This window comes from Osmerus eperlanus, chromosome 11 (assembly GCF_963692335.1).
Source record: "Osmerus eperlanus chromosome 11, fOsmEpe2.1, whole genome shotgun sequence".
Taxonomy (NCBI): domain Eukaryota; kingdom Metazoa; phylum Chordata; class Actinopteri; order Osmeriformes; family Osmeridae; genus Osmerus; species Osmerus eperlanus.
In genome coordinates this window covers 12354794-12372201 of record NC_085028.1, presented here as the reverse complement: position 1 = coordinate 12372201, position 17408 = coordinate 12354794, and the positions used below count along the sequence as shown (strand labels likewise).

Below are 17408 nucleotides of genomic sequence, written 5' to 3'. Positions count from 1 at the left end.
TGTATGACTATGTTAAGCCTGTGTTCTGCTCCTCTCTTTCACCAACCGTCTCTGGAGGAGGGGACCCCTCACTGAATTGCTCCTCCCAAGTTTTCTGCCATTTTTTCTCCTCCAGTGAGTTTTCTGGGAGTTTTTCCTTGTCTTCCTTGAGGGTTTAGGTTGGATGAGGGGCAGTTCTATGGACGTATGTGAAGCCCTCTGTGACATGCTTGCGTGTAAAAAGGGCTATACAAATACATTTTGATTTGATATGATTTTTGATTTAGAAATACAGCACCTTTTTGAGCTGATCAGAGGTACAAAACAGCATATAAGGAACCCAAGAAAATACACATCTAAGATCTTGAGATAGTGGACAAAGTTAGTTAGGTGGTGGATTACAAGTTTAAAATGTTATCCTATTATTTCTGCTCTTACTGCTAGACAGAGAGGTGGACAGTTATAATCAATAGAGAGCTTACAACAAGAGCAACTGCACTTATTTGATTGATTTGGAGTGGATCTTTGAGTTTGCTGAAAGCTGTACTTTGCATGAAGCAGTATCTACCACACTTCAAAACATGCTTTTTGAAGAGGCTTCTTTCTGCTCTTCCAGCTGAAAGAAGCCTCTCAGCTCTGCACAAAGATTGTCATGAGTCAAAGACGTTGAAACATCAACTGGAAGACTCCATCTAGAAGGTGTTGGAGATTTGATTCTATCAGTGAGATATTTTGTCTTTAGCAGTGCATTTCTGTTTCTGTTATGTTTTACATATAGTCATTTAGCAGACGCTCTTATCCAGAGCGTCTGCTTACATACACAATCAGGTGGACAAACAAAATGTTTCCTTGACAGATAAATTACAAATATATTTAATATACAAATAATATTTTTAAAGTGAAATACCAAGAATAAAGTGAATGATTTCAAATGACCACCAGAACTCTGAGATTTTCACTGAAGGGCTTCTCCAACACACCTTATTTAGTGATATTCACAACTCTTCCCAGTTCTTCACTGGGCAATACAGTCTAGCAGTAAGATGGATGAGTTAGTTACTTAAATCCAATCCCATTCCAGCCCTCTAAAAAGGATTGTAGCTGGAGAGATGCAAGTTCATAGACATAAACTACTCAGTGATTTGTATGTTAGAGCTGAATCATTTTGGAAAAAAATGCATTTATTGTTATTATTATTTTGATAAATATGAATATTCTTTACAGTCATTATCTGATTGATCACAAAATAAATTTAACAATTTAAGAAAATACAAACCCAATTACATTTTGTCCTGCTGTTGTACCAAGGGTTTAGGCCATTGTGCAACTTCCAGCTTGAGGGGTGAAACCCTGCATAACAAAAGCAGGGAACATTGCGTAACAAACCCCTAACTGTCAAAACCACATGCCAGACTTAACTAGACTATGTGTACAGCCATACCTGCTGCTTTCTGAATAATTCAGTAAGACCTCCTGATATCCCACGATAGGTTCCTTAATTACAAATTCAGTTTATGTTTTCTGGATCTCTCAAGGTCATACTAGCTTTACGTAAATGCGTACAGTGCTCTCCTCATGTTACACACTATCTTGAAGCACAGGTGTCCAAACCTGACACACACATTACATTATATTCTATTGTGGGATGGAATGTGAGGATGCAGCACCAGGCTGATCTACTGTGCAACACGCCAACAACCATCTTGTCCATATCTGAGGGCAGTGAATGACTGCGTATACCGACCTCTAAAACTGTGTCTAAAAAGTATATTTGTGGATCTTTGTTTTGTTTGTTTTGTTAGACTGAACTGTGATTCACCCTGTGATGATATTTGTTGTTAGGCCCCCTGGTCCTCTCAGCCTCTTCCTTGATGAACTAAGCATGCTCCTTATTTCCGTTCCAGAGGGTGTCAGACTGTACTGGACACCTTCAACCTGAAGGTGGAGACCTCCCGATGGACAGTGTCTTCAACTTCTCCTACCACTTCACACCTCCCCATCTCCTTCATTGCTCACAGCAGACTTTGAGGAGAAGATGGCAGGTATTGAAGTGAGCTTTGAGACCAGCTAGTATACGTCAGGACACTTGAGAACTCTGAATTGGACAGACTCATCACAGCCCTTTAGTATCCCATCCCCTCTACCCTTCTCCAGCCAATATCAAATTATATCCTCTCATATCTTTACTCAATCAACACCTACTTGACCCCCTGGCAATTTCCCCTCAGACATCAAGATGACTGGAGACACTCCCTTGCTGGAGAAGCTGACCCTTGACTTAAGTCAACAACTTCTGGCCAGTATCTGTCCCATCATTCCTGTCAAACTGGAATGTGTTATTTTTGATCTCCTTTCTTAACCAGGAACAACTTGCAAGAACCTCACCAATCTAAAACGACTCTGTCATGTCCAGATGGTGGATGCTCCACTGCAAGTTGTCACTATTTTAAGTCAATGGGTGTTCATGCTCCATATACACTCATCTGGTATTCCTTAGGATAATGTTGGACATTATGTAGAGCTCTGCTGAAAAGTACATCAGCATCTTAGTCTAAATTGGGTTGAAGAAGTTTTTGAGACATGGTCTCAAATTGGGTCTATCAGGCATAAACCTGTTTTGAAGATGAACCCAAAGTCATAGTATTTTATTGGTCATTTGCACAGATCACACTGGACATTGACATTTTTGTGGCAGGCCAAGTTACATAGACATTCTTATGGAAGGCCCAGCTACATAGGACATTAAACAAAAAGGCATAAAGTTCAACCATACGGCCATTTATGTCTGTACTAGGTCAATAAATAATTTGTGTTCAACTACTACCTGATTCTACACGATTTAACTATTAATAGTTACTATATATGATGTGCACTGCAGCAGGATTTGAATAATAACCATCATGTAACAGATCCTTTGTGGGCAAAATCTGTGTTCACTATTTTCCAAGGTTCACAATAATTAGCATTTTTACTTATTTAGTCAAACCTTTCCTTTATTTTAGCAAAAGGCCATGTAAACCATTAAAAAAATTTCAATTGGGCTACAGAATGAGATACAGAATGGAAAAGTTTTCTCAACTTAACCCGCATTTCAGTTACAATGCACAGATTTTAGCATGAACATTGATCATGTCCTAGTTTATGGAATTTTGCAAGATGAGTTGGTTGTTGTTTTAGTACCAACCCGTTGGAGCATCTTGCGTAACCTTTGCAGTTGCAGCTGATGAATAATGAATTAGGTGATATTTCTTTCTTTACTTTAACTGTTTGCTGCAAATTTCTTTGCACTGTCATTACAAACAAAGTACAATTATGTCCTTTACATCATGAATCAAGTTATTGGTCTTGGATAAAAGCTGGACAGGCAATTGTTTTCATAAGATAAGTTGGAAAATAAGCATTCCATGTACATTACACACACATATTTAATGTACATATTACTATTGTAAATATTTTATATCGGCTCACATATTTTTTTAAATATTATTTCAATATCCTTTGACTCTTTTATATCTTATTGTGTCTTGTTTTATAACAGGAGCACAGGATGTGTTTGGACTTGGTGAACTACTGACTGCTGGGGTGTATACACTGATGAGTTTGGCCTCTTTATCTGTAAAGGCACAGGCTTCATATAACATTACCACCAACAAGGTCACAGCCCTGAGTTTAGAGGGGAACTTTTTCACCATCCATCATACAGTATATACTTCCCCACTGCTGCTAAGTGATGAGGCCATTTTCTGCCATGCTGTCGTACTCATTTGTAACAGACTTTATAGAGGGAAATAGGGTACAAGAGAATAAAAAATTGTTGCCAAGCTGTGTAGAAGGAAGAGCAGTTCTGCTGGGCTGATTAGTTATCAGGTTGCTGGTTACAGACAAAAATAATTCAGTCATTGCTGAGAATCCCACGTTTGAGCTTAAAGTAACAATGGATCGACAGAAAAGTAACAAAAACAGTCAATTGAACTTTAAATGTACACAGTCAAATAAATTACAGATCTAGTTGCAAGGGTAGATACAAGTGTACAAATGTAACATAAAAGGAAAATAATTCCTGCTGTTCCTTGTAACTCAGCCCTGTAGGCCCTCTTTCTGGAGGTCCTCCAGACAGCCAAATTAATCATAAAATTACTCTTAGATTGAAATATGAAAATGGATGGGAATACATTTGCTGAATACATCTATGTGGCCTTGAAGGTTATTGATTAACAGTAAAATGAATACTCAATTAGGTAGTAAATCCTATTGCAAACCTATTGTTTTATTTGATTTACACACAAATGACTGCACTTACTCATTGAGCCCCCTTTGTTGGTACAATTTAAACAATGTTCCCACTGAAAATACTGTGGGATCATAAGAATACAATACTTCTTTAATAATTCATGAATCGACGCAGAACTTGGGTAAATTGTGGTAAATCTCAGGGCAAAATTATAAATAAGGCATCATCTTACAGTATCCACAGTAAAACCTTTTTTATATAATAAGTATGAAGAAAGTACAACACAAGTTCTACTGGGATTGAGAAAATGTATTGCAAACTTAATTCAGAAGTTGTTTAACTTGAGAGACAAAGTATGAGAACCAGAGATGAAGCAGAGAGGCGAAGTGTGACATTCTAAATGCTTGGCAACCCTGTTTAATCTGATGCCATGCAACTGCACCAAGCAGTCACTACTTGATTCCAGAGGAACTAACGGGCACCTAATGAGATTAGATACCTCAGGCTCTGAAAACGACTGGAGTTTCATTTTTATTTATCAATCATGCATGAGGTTACAGAGATAACACCAAGGTCAGTAAGTCTCTCAGGAGGAGAAGCCCCCATTAATACTCCCAGACTGGCCTGTCTCAGACTCATTCCATGCTTAAACCGGTTCATGACTGTCACTGATGAGGTTGAACCTGGCTCTCATGAGGAAGTACTCAGTCCAGTATTTGAGCAGAGCATGGTAAGGTAATGGTTGGTGTTGACATACTGTTGCTTGAGGAGTTGATGCTTTTCACAGTTACTTAACTTTCATTTCAAATAACCGTTTGTTCTTAAGCAAGTACTTGGCAAGCAAGTACTTGCTTGCTGTACAGGTTCAATTAATATATATATATATATGTTGTACACAATTAACAAATGTCAGTGAAAATGGTCATGGGTATGTTCGTGGGTATGTTCATCTTATCCCTTTCCGTAGTCTTAGTCAAAGGGTACGCTTTGAGGATCTTCCTTTGCTCTGTGTCATGCAGTATGGAGAGACGGTACAGAGCGTGCCTCTGGCCCGTCAGTCTTAGGCACCATGGCAGCTATCCTATCTCAGAAGACAGAAGCAGCAGAGGTGAGGGACCTCCCATATGACCAAGGTTAGCAGTCTGTTTCCATCTCTACACAAGCAATTTCGCCACTAAAATGAGGGCACACCTTTTTTTTCCAGTGGACTACAAGGTTACAGAGCACTGTATGTGGGGTAGGCCGACAGTTTATCTGTCAGTCTCTCTGTCTCTTTTTTCTTTTATTCTGTCCCTTTCCATCTTTCCAACTCTCAACATCTCTACATTTGTTCACGTGTCTTTAATCGTTCAGTTGCATTATACAAATTACAAAGGGTTGTTCACCTTCCTGAGGGCCTGGGGTGAGGAGATTTTTGAGATTGTGAAGTCACACAGAGTTTTTTATCTTCAGAAACTAAAACATTTGCACAAATGTATCAAGCCCTCGCAATCCAACAGGTTTCCAATAGTTAAATCCAGGGGATGGTTTTGACTAAGGTTGTTCATTTTCTGCTTGTTCATTGGGTAGGGAGGATCATGTGATTTGGGGAACGCAGCTGATAAAACCAGCCTCCTGAGACAAACTGTCTAGAGCTGTGCTCTGTAGCAGCTGGCATAATAGGTGCCTGTGCTAAGCAGAGGAGTAGAATACACACAGTATGTGGAACACAAATTCTTTCTTGTTTGAATACATCCAGACCAAGCAAAAACACCCAGATGTAATCTTACTTGGTTATGAATCTTTAATACCATTATTTGTTTAAGAGGTAAAATAATGTGTATATAAAGGAAAGTACAAGTGAAATAGTGCATCAACTTTGTTGTCCTGGTCCCAACTTCCTGGCTGCCCTGAAAGAGCCTGACTGCGTACCTGCCTGAGTCTGCCTGAAGGATGACAACCCCTTCCTGCCCTGACTACTCTTTAATTTGCCCCCTTGTAACTGTAAACTCACAAACTTAGAACCACAGTATATGCCTCCTTGTCTTCATTTTGACCTAGCTTGGGCTCTCAAGGATGCTTGCATCTTGTTATGCTCCTCACTACATTGCATCTCTGTGGGTCACATTGCCATGCCAGGTTTTTTCTAATACCATAATTATATTTTCTGTACTACCACGGCACAACAATCTACATTGTTTTTAAGGGACTTTGACACATACAAATGTTATGGGCTGGTGTGGTGGACGATCTGCCCATAATGTTTGTACCACATGTAAATAATGCAGATAGGCTAGGCCTACTGTGCAAGAGTTTTGAAACATTCTCTTTGATCAGACAGACGGTCTATGGGCCCGAGTGGACCAGAAAGTGAGTCTGTTTAATGACCCAGCCATTTTGCCACAATAGTCAAGTGGACTTACTTACTTTTATGGTTTCATAAAACTGTTTAAATGACTAACTATGAAATAAAATGATGTGAATGCTTGTTGCATTATAGGACAAGCTTACCATAAGACATTATGAAAATTAAAAATTAAAAAATTAAAACGTTTATTATATGGTGTGAAAATTATAATTTGTGAAAAGCCACAAAAAAGAAAACTAATTAAAGTAGCCATCACAATCCTAACTCTAACAGTGCATAAAATGTTTTCCTATACCTAATTATTCAACCTATCAAGGCTGTGGCATTGTACTCTACTATAGGGTTGTGTATAGCGTGTATCATGAAACACTCGTCGTACATCGGTAGAAATAGGGATGTGATATTCTATTTCTTTACATTTTGCAAACCATCACTCACTACATAAAACCCGCTTCTTTATACACAAGTAATGACTTTGGAATCAATGCATCTTCATTACTTTATCCCAGTTAGGACTGACTTGAGGAAAATAAATTCCCTTAACTTGTGTGAGTGCATTGTGATGAGTGGCAATTATAAATATGCATGTGTGATTATGTGCATTTGATGTGCATTACACAAAACATTGTGAAAACAAGAATATATATCCATAAATCTCACCGAAGCTTGAAGGATATGCTGTAAAGATCAACCATCAGTAAGGTATAAATGTGTTGACAAACATACATACCATGGAAGTAGCTCCATTTTGAAAGCTATATTGTCTCTGGCTACACTCAACATACATTAATTGGGAACAGAGATCATCAGTACTACATGTTATACCTGAATGCAAGTATGTAGTAATGGAAGAAAACCCTTGCCTCTTTTCATTTTACAAAAGGATAATTTTGGCATGATTACTTCTCTCAGTCACCAAATGGAGGAATCATAGCCACAAATATGCTCTTAATCCTTTTGATAACAAATAAATAAACATGTCATATTCTAATGATTCTCTTGGCATGGCTACGGACATGGTTTCTGTGATGATGCTGAAATAGAAATACCTCAAATAACCCTGCCTGTACAACTACAAAAACCAGTAGAGCAGCCAGGGTGTATTAGCCACAGCGGTCTGGCTGCAGCTGAAAATGTTCGGCTCTGTGGTTCGAGAGCCTGGGCAGCCTTTGTAGCTAGGTGGCATGGTGTGGCGTGGTGCTGTGTAAGCCCCCTTTACTTATCTCTGGTCCAGTCTGGAAGACCCCACTGTTACCTGGGACGCTCCTTTGCAGGGTACTCGGCTTCCCAGTGTCCAGCTCACACTTTTAAATCATTCACCCTCGGACAGCAGGGATGGATGTGTCAGATCTCAGCCATATTCACATACCCTGCCACCCCATCTATCATCTCTCCCTCTCTCATTCTCTCTTTTGCCTTTTCTCCACCTCTGCACATGCTTGCATCAATCATCTCTGTTGAGTTGTTTATTCTCGAGCCATGATTGGATCACTTGTGGTCGGCACACTGAGGACAAGGAGAGTGCATCCTCCTAATCTGCTAATCACATCAGAATCTTATACAGAGTGAGGATAAGCATAATTTCATACACCTAATATAGTAAAATTCAGGGTTACCATATCACTTTTGCAAGTTGTATTCTGTGTTAATGCAGTGGTAGGATTAATTATAGAGGACGCAACTTGGATCAAAGAAGGGAAGGAGTAAAAACCACTGTTGATTCATATAACAATGCCCCTGACTGAGGTATGTGAAGCCCTTGGTTTAGTCAGCCTCTATCGTGGGTGCTTTGTTCTGAAGGTTACTGCATGGAGTGTTCTTACCTTTTGACTTGGAGCGATTACAGACTCACACCTCACTGTCCTCTGTCTCTTAAAACATGGAACCCTGCATCTGCTACCAACATTAACTTGATGAAAAGACAGTGGCTGGCCCCAGAGCAAACTAATATGCTCATTAACATTGACGAGGGTGCCTGGGAGCAGTTCATGTGCATTAATGAAGTAAAGAGCTGAGCCAAACAATCAAACCCAGCTAGCTTTGGAATGCGGAGCCAGCCACACGCAGGGCTCCCTAATGACCTGGGGAGCTCAACTCAAATTCAATAGCCCGCTGCAAAATGGCTTTGTTCAAAACTCTGCAGTGTTATCATTTATGGCTCATGGTGCTTTCCTAAATCTGGTGAATAAATGTTCAACTGCCCTGAGTCTGACAAATGAAAATAGAACAGCTTCTCCGGATGAATGTTGTTGCGCTCACTGTGTTTGGGGGGGAAAATATTCTCTGCATATTTAGACATGTTACCCCAGGGTTATGTTTAATTTTCCATGGATGAATTGCTCCTCACATTTTCCTTTTTTTGCCTTAAACTGATTTGCTGAGGCATTTTAGTTTTAGCTGTTTTTCCCCAGAGAGAAATAGGTTATTTTATATTTCAATACAGATCTAAGGTCACGGATATTAAATGCTCTAATTTTGCAAATAGGATCATGTGATTTGATTGACCGGTGCAGTTTTGCAGCTAATACTGTATGTGTAATGTAAATCTTTACTGGACATTGTTTTCAAAATCTTCAAAGTCTTCAAACCTGCTTCAACATCTGTATAGCCTGTCATAGCAGACTGTCTTGAGGGGTATATCTACCCTCTGACAAGTGCAGTTTCTGAAAGTATGACAGCATGACAACTTCCAAGTGTGGGTTAAAGTATCCCCAGTTGTCTAGCACATCAGTGTTTATATCCATTAAGGGATGTAACTACTTGGTAGTATACTAACATGCAGTACACCTGTAATGCCTCTGGACAATCATGATTTGGTTGTGGTTTAACCTTGACGATTTTGCCACTGCTACAGTTCAATCTCCAGTATATTTGATGTAAAAGGTTGTCTTAATTTGGCTTCAGTAAGGTGCTTAGTAGTTGGTAAAGTCAGTTGTCAAAAAACTGGTTCACAGATCAAATTGAGTTTGCAAAGTTCTACAGAAGATCTGAATTCCACACCCAGAACCATACAATATTTGAACTACAGTACAATGATCTAAAATGGTTACACATTAAACACAAACACATATGAATTGTCTTTCCTTAATATTACTAAACAAATACATCAAAAGAATTTCTTACATTTTTGCAATTCAAACTATTAATAAGTAACCACAGACAATAGCTATTCACCATTCAAGAACTGACAAAAGGGACACAATTTTGGAAGTCGGTGGGGGGGCTTTTTCTCAATAATTAAGGTTGATTAGGATTTACTTCTGACAGGAATTAAAATTAAAAGTGACCCTGCACAGTTCGAAAGTATGAAAGGAAGTGAAAGGAGAGGAGATATCTTCATTAGGCCAAGAACCTAATGTGTACAAAACTCTGTTGGACAGTTGCTTTTGCTTATGCCGGCTGCTTCCTGTGCCGCTACTGACTGTTAATTACAGTCTTGTTAAAGATTCTCCACACCAGAAAAATGAGCCCTACCAGAAACAGAATAACTACTCTTCCTAAAGTGCACGAAAGAGCCTCTCAGCCTTGTATATTCACACAGGGACCGGATGGCGACACTGCATGGCCATGATCACAATCATTTGTCTTAACAGTGTTCCTGTTTGTCAGTCAGTAATTGTAGTCGTGGTGCTAAATATCCAAAGTCATTCTGACTTTGGTGATCGTAAAAATAAACATTCTATACCCCAACTCCTAACTCAGAAGCAACATTTGCTATAACCAGGGAGTCAGATGGCTGAGTGGTGAGGGAGTCGGGCTAGTAATCTGAAGGTTGCCAGTTCGATTCCCAGCCGTGCCAAATGACGTTGTGTCCTTGGGCCAGGCACTTCACCCTACTTGCTTCGGGGGGAATGTACAGGGACTTATCCAGGATAAATGACTAAATGTAAATGTAAACCACAAGTAGTATCAGCCAACCATTAAAGTACTATGGAAGTAGTTAAAATACAACCTTGTAATCACCTATGATGCTGTATATATGTGCTTCTAATTTTCTAGAGGTACACTACAACAGCAGAGGTTACATGTTCAGCAGTCAGATCAGCGTCACTTGCAATATCATTTTTGTGCTCTACACCTAAACTATGCCTTTTAGTTCCTCTCATTCCAATCCCTGTGAAATAGGTGATTATCAGCTTGTCACAACACTCACAACACAAGATTATTTGAATCTTCACACTTATTTGCTCCACTAGTCAGGGATTTGATGTACTGTTGGGGGATGATGTTTGATGATGTTGAGCCCAGAGTGTCTCATGAAGGCTGCTGATCCTTTTGTTGGTCCTTCTGAATAATATCTGATGCAAAGTCTTGATCACATTTACATTCAAGCCACACCTAAACCGGTCAAGTTGTGATCATCTCACCTCCGCACAACTTGAAGAAACTTACCCTGTTTACACATACTTCCAACAGCTCCACATGTATGTGAAGCTGTCTCAGACTCCTGCTTGGGCCACACATTAACAAATGTCAGTGGTGTTGAATTTTCTAACTTAATGCAGTGCTGAATTGGTGCAGTGACCCTGGGCTGGTGACACCACCCATCAGTTTGTGTTAAGACAGCACGATCAGGCTGTTGAGAGTTGCCACTTGATTCTGACAGACAAGCAGGGGTTATCTCCCTCGGTCATCAATAATTTTTTGCATTTGCCAAGATAACGCTCAGGTCATGGAGATGACAGGATTTCATGGGCAAAATGATAATAGTTTGATATGAAAAACACACTAAATATACTTTAGATGCATGCCAAATTACATTCACTAAATTTAAACACAGTATTGTATAGTATTCCTGTTCAAAATGTTCTTAACATTGCATGGTCAAACTGTGGGGTATCTAATAGTAGGACTATATTTGTTTTGGAATACAGAACAGTTATTCTATTCTTGTAAAGCTAATACCACAGACAATGTGTCTTAGAGTGAAATCAGAGAATTATATGTTCAGACAAACAAAGTATTGAGCCTCAGTCACAACACCTGTAATGTTGATGGAACTTAATCTTGATTTGAATAACCCCATTACAAAAATGACTTGTGGAGAACGTTGAATTAATCAAGATATCCTTGGATCTGGCAACTCTTCATAATAATTATTCCCAAGCAATGTGCACTCACACCAAAATCACAAAACCTAACATGTCAGAACAGTTACAGAATAGTTTCGATAAGCATATACCGCCAGATTCCCCTTACATAATCTTTCTACATTGTATTGATACCTTATTCACTTACTTACATGGGACATGGTCTTTTTGGGTGGACAATACTGTCAAACAGAAGGATTATTGCAATATGTGCATTTTCCATGCTTGGACTGAACTTTTAGAATAAACGTAAAGCCTTCCCCCAGGCTCTCTTACAATGTGTGCAGCTTTCATTTCTGTACAGATCAGTATTATCACATCTCTTTACAACACGGGACGGCTCATATCCTTGTCTCATCTTACTTTCCAAGGTCCATTTCCTCCACAGCTCCATGACGTACCAGATATTAATATGCTCGAAAACTAGGCTAAAGCTCACATCACCTTTCCATTCTTTTGTGATCTCATCTGCATGGAGGCTACATCCATGTCAGCGCAAAGAGGGTGTTGAAATTACTTCTTACTACAGATTACAATCCTTTAAAGCAAGAACAATTTGACAAATGTAATGACTGAACCATTTTCTTTGGTCACATGGCTACTGCCACCCTAACAACTATGGTAATGGTTCATGGCATGAGGTGGTAGGATAGACTTAAAGAAAAAAGTCTGGTGAATTGTAATACTATTTTTGATTATTTTTCATTGTATTTTTTATAATTCATATATTTTATAGTCTGTGCTTCACCTCACTAAGATCTTACTGTGCTCCTGCTGGGGCATTCTTCAGATGAAGAGACAGTATTTATGTTTCTGCTTCTTCTTGATTAGCATAAAGGCTGAGCTGGTGGCACTGGAAAAGCTATTAATTAAGTTAGTGGAATCTCCATGTCTGTAGTGCTTTTGAAATTAAGTTGAGTACAAAAGAGGCTACATAGTTATAAAACCCTATCATCTCTTGAAATCAATTTCCATCCATCTACATGTATGTATTAATGTCCAGAATGGACAGGAAGGAATGTGCTATGGAACTTATATTTGACTATTGATCTCTTACAATGGATAATTTATTAATGATAACGTTTAAAAAGCTTGTTGCTCGAGACAAAAATCACAAGAACAACAGACAGAAACAGTATGAGTAAGGTTCAGCAGATTCCAATTGAATGTAATGTGGATATCCTCCCCTGTTGTTGGAATTGTCCTATTTCATCTGTACTATGCAATATACAAATAATGTACAGGGCAGCACATGGTGGGAAATCTGACCTTTTGACTCCAACTTGTTATTTCAATTTATATTTGTTACTATTACTATTTGTAACAACACTGGCATACAAAGCCTAGTGAGAACAACAATTCCATTGCACTGTAGTATTGGGATTGATCTGAGATAATGTATGTTTTTCTGACACTATGACATCTAAAGTGACTTGCATGCCTCAACTACCTGCAGACAAGAACCAGAGGATGTCCAGCCACAAAGGAAACTTTTAATTTTGAGACTTCCTCATCCTCCTGTTATCTGTGTCAATGGAGGATCTCATAAGCCCACAATGACACGATCACAATGCCAACCTAGTCTTGCTTGGTTTTGCATTTGAAAGAATATTGAACTTTTCACTCATCTATTCCCAAGCAGTGAGCAGTAAGACCCCAAGCCTGGCCAAGATTAAATTTCAGGGATAAGGCACTGAATTAAATCTCACACATACCTCATTCTGGCCCCTTTCTAGTTCTTAGGGGGACCCAACGTACTTCCAGGGCAAATAACTTTTGACCATTCTTTATAACCCAATAGAGAACCTAGGAATTGAAGAAAAGTATGGCAGCAAAGGATTTAAGACGCAACTCAAATGACATGGTCAAACAAAAGTGGTGTCAGGTGGAACAACACAGAGGTTCTGTCCTCTGCTAACCTATTAAATCTGAATGTCAGAGGTTTAAATGGACTGCTGATAACATTTGATAATTTCCTTGAGGAAATTTCAATGTGTGGTGAAAATTAGGATGTAGGCTATGTTATACATATGATTATAGATTCAACCGTAGAATCTTCTTAGCTTGTTCATAAAATATGGGATTTGTCTCAAATGTAGATTTAGGCCAGCAAAATATAGAATTACAGTTTGAAGTTAACAGTCAAAGAAAAGAAAAAGACGCGTAGACCACCGAAGGGGGCGACCACGCACCCCTTTCTCCCATAATGGTACAACCTAGCCTAAATCGTGAGTGCATTGCTTATCATTCCAGGGGATAGCGGCTGGCGCGACACTCATTTCTGTGTGGCAAATCGTGTGCAGTCGTGTGTTCATGGATTTCAGCGAATTCCATAGTGTTTAGTGTGGTCTCATATGAACTGGCCAGTCGTTTTTTGGGGAAATGTTGGACATAAACTGCCTCACATCCTAACTGCATCCTTCGGAATGCTGTAACGTTAGAAATTTAGTAATTCTGTTTTCTGAACATCGCCAGTAATGAAATACTTGTCTTAGACCTTTCTCAACGGAACACACAAATACATTTTGGATCAATTCAAGATATTGGTCGCGGACTTCCACAATCGACAGAACACGTTGGATGTTTCTTAAGAATGGTAAGATTGAAAACATTTTTTTTAATATTTACGCTACCACTCAACAGCTGCACGAGACCATCATGCAGCAGAATAGGAATAGCCTGTAGTGCGTGTGAGAATCACGGACTGAGCTGTGCAGTTTAAATCATGCGGATCTCAAACACTAGTGCGTAGAATTAGCGGCACGTTTCATATTTTGAGAATATCATAGACAAATACAACGGTCTACCACGGTCCTGTTTTAGGAAAACATTGTTAGTAAGTAGGCTGTGTACTTCTTGATCATCGGGTTGTGTAGAGGCGTACGCGCGTCAATTTGTTGGCTACAATACATGGTTTGTTGATACATTTGATGTGATTTGTGAACAGCGTTTCACGAAGTAACTCATTCTAAATGAATTGAAGACTGTTCATTCTTGACTACGGGATTATATTTCAATTAAGTACGAAGTATGCAATCGTAATAGTGTCACCCGCAAACCATTGAAGAAAATGATACATTGGACACATCAAAATAGATACATGGCCTACACCTGACTTTAAAATGTTAAATTATTTCTTAAAAGACTAGGCCTACATTACTTTGATTACACATGCATGCTATTTGCTTATTGTAGTCCCCCATAGGCCTACATGAATATATATTAATGCGTAAGAAAAATGTAACAGTTGAGCTATATTAAGTTAATCAAGTTATCAAATTACAATCAGTAACGATAAAATCACAATTTCTGTCTCTCTCTTGCTCTCTGTCCCTGTCTCTCTCTCTCTCTCTCTCTCTCTCTCTCTCTCTCTCTCTCTCTCTCTCTCTCTCTCTCTCTCTCACACACATCATTTGAACGTGTTTTTTCTTTTCTTTATTATTTTTCTGACGTCTAATTTATTTTAATAATTCTCTCATACTCATGTAATGGCAGCCAGTGTTATTCCAGTGCATTACATATCATGCAAATATCACATTTGTGTTAGACCTTAGTCAATCACGTCTACCCTGTAGACCAATAAAGTTCTAAGAGTACTGTTCAAAGCTCACAAGTGCTCTCATTGGTTGCAAGGAATACAAAGGGCTCCATCAACCAGTGTCAAGAGTTTGGTGGAGGTGTTAAGTCTGAAGTTGTTAGGTCCCTATGGAGGTTGACCTTTGCAGGAAAGGGCTGTATTCTTGTGGCTGTCTTTATAAAAGTTGATGAGCTTGGTGGAGCCGCCAGAGCATTGGTCCTGTGCAACATACAGTTAAAGGCTAAAACATGCTTTTCTCTCCCGCAAATGTAAGATGTTGTTTTTGTTGTTCTTTCTTATTTACCCTCTTTTAAAACTGAAACTACACAACTTAGTTAATACATACTATTATGAAATCTCTCTACTACAGTGTATTAGGTTGTACACCATGTTGCAGTGCTTGTTTACATTGAAGCCATATTGGCGTCAGATAAGGGCAAAACCATGATGGAAAAAAAACTATTACTGCCTCTTTCCCTCAGGAGTTATCCCAAGGATAGTATGGCTTGGAGGTAATAGTTGTTGTGAGTACGAGAACAAGTCTTTTAAAGAGTGATTTTGTTCCCTTCGTGGCTCCATTGCGAATTTGCACACAACTGAAAGCTTTTCTTTAATTACATATAATTCTACCTTTATTATATAATTTGGCAACACTTTACACGGAGGTTAACTACCATGTAACTACAAAGTGATGTCTATAGTAAATCGTGGTAGGTACAGTACATATACAAAAATAAAATAAAAAACATACTTATTTCAATCTAACAACAATATTTTGTCAGTATAGGTGTTGCTATGTAGGCACATGTTAGTTAATGTAACTTTAAAGTGTGTTTCCCATCAATTTTATAACACAATTACATAACATGTCTTTGTAGTCCCTCCAAACACTACTCACTCTACGCATGAGGAAGATGTTAAATACAGTATGTTATTTTGTCATGGACATATTTTTTGTCAATGTATTAGATTTCTAAACCTTACCTCTCCTTTCAACCTCTCAACATGGTGGCTATTAATGGCAGCAGTGAGTGCAACACAGGGGTGGTGGTGGTGGAGGGGGGTGAATTGGCCACCCCAGAGCATTATGTTTAGTTGAAGCTGCAGTCTGTCATCCTGTGATTTATCACACGTACGACTAATGGGGAGCCGTCACGATTACAGCACTTATTGGACATGAAAGCTGGGAAATGCACTGGCTCTCATTTCTTTGTGGACTGGTCAGCTCAACTCCAGAGAAGTGATGGTTTGGGAACAGTGCATATCTGAATAAAAAAGATTCCATGTATGAAACAATGAAACAACCACTTTCATTTTAACCTTTAGAGTTGAGCATATCATTATATTTAGTGTAATCAAAAGAATTTTTTATAAACATGTATCCTATAATCTGTGCTGCAAGACCTTTGGGATTTCATTAAGTTTTGTGCTAAAGTACGTGATTGTTTTCTAAAAACTTAGGATACTACTTTTTATTTCAAGCAATCAAGGGCATTGCTTGATTATAAACTCGTACCAGGAATTAAATTCTAAGAGTCCCAAGGACTGAATATGAACTTATCTGAACTTTTATTCTCTTGCACTATCCCAAACCATTGTACACATTTATGGTAATTTTTGGTGCATTTTAGCTTTCTATAGCAGGTGTAACAGTGTAGGAAAATACCTTATTATCAAAGGATCCTGTATAAACACAATGACTTGAGTCCATCAGGATATATTAGCATTATAGAGGGGACTACAACATTTGACCTCCAGGTTTAGTTTTTTTTCTCTAAAAAAACTCTAAATTCTGCAGCAACCCCCATGGTATCCATCTTACATTTAAAGATCATCTCTGTATCATGTTGATTTTGATGAAACATTACATTGCTCATTTATTGGACTGTACAGATCTTTTTTTTAACTTTACAATCATTTCTAGTTCAAGACTAGTTGGGGGTTGTAGAGGGTTGTTAGAAAATGTGCTTGTACAATCCCTTCTTCTGGAGAGCCAGCAAAAACAGAATACCCTTTGTGTTCTTCATATCATGCTAAGCATGTTGCAATTTCTAAGATGACTCACTTTAGCCAGTGGAAGCTAATAACAATTTTAAGGTTTAGTACTCAGATTACACCTTTTGTCGCTTTAATTTTGAATAATTATTTTTTATGACTTTCACTTTTTTAGCACTTGAAATGTGC

At 38.6% G+C, this 17408-nt stretch overlaps 2 protein-coding genes across 2 annotated transcripts in view; one reads left to right on the top strand and one right to left on the bottom strand.

The window, feature by feature from the left end:
• lpar6a (lysophosphatidic acid receptor 6a) overlaps positions 1 to 17408 on the bottom strand; it is a 281763-nt gene that overhangs the window by 109256 nt on the left and 155099 nt on the right. The gene's annotated exons all lie outside the window — the stretch shown is intronic.
• Positions 13912 to 17408, top strand: part of tenm4 (teneurin transmembrane protein 4) — a 108095-nt gene continuing 104598 nt past the window's right edge. The window contains exon 1 of the mRNA XM_062472826.1: positions 13912 to 14243. The gene's annotated coding sequence lies outside the window, so the exon portion shown is untranslated. The remainder of the gene's footprint in view (positions 14244 to 17408) is intronic.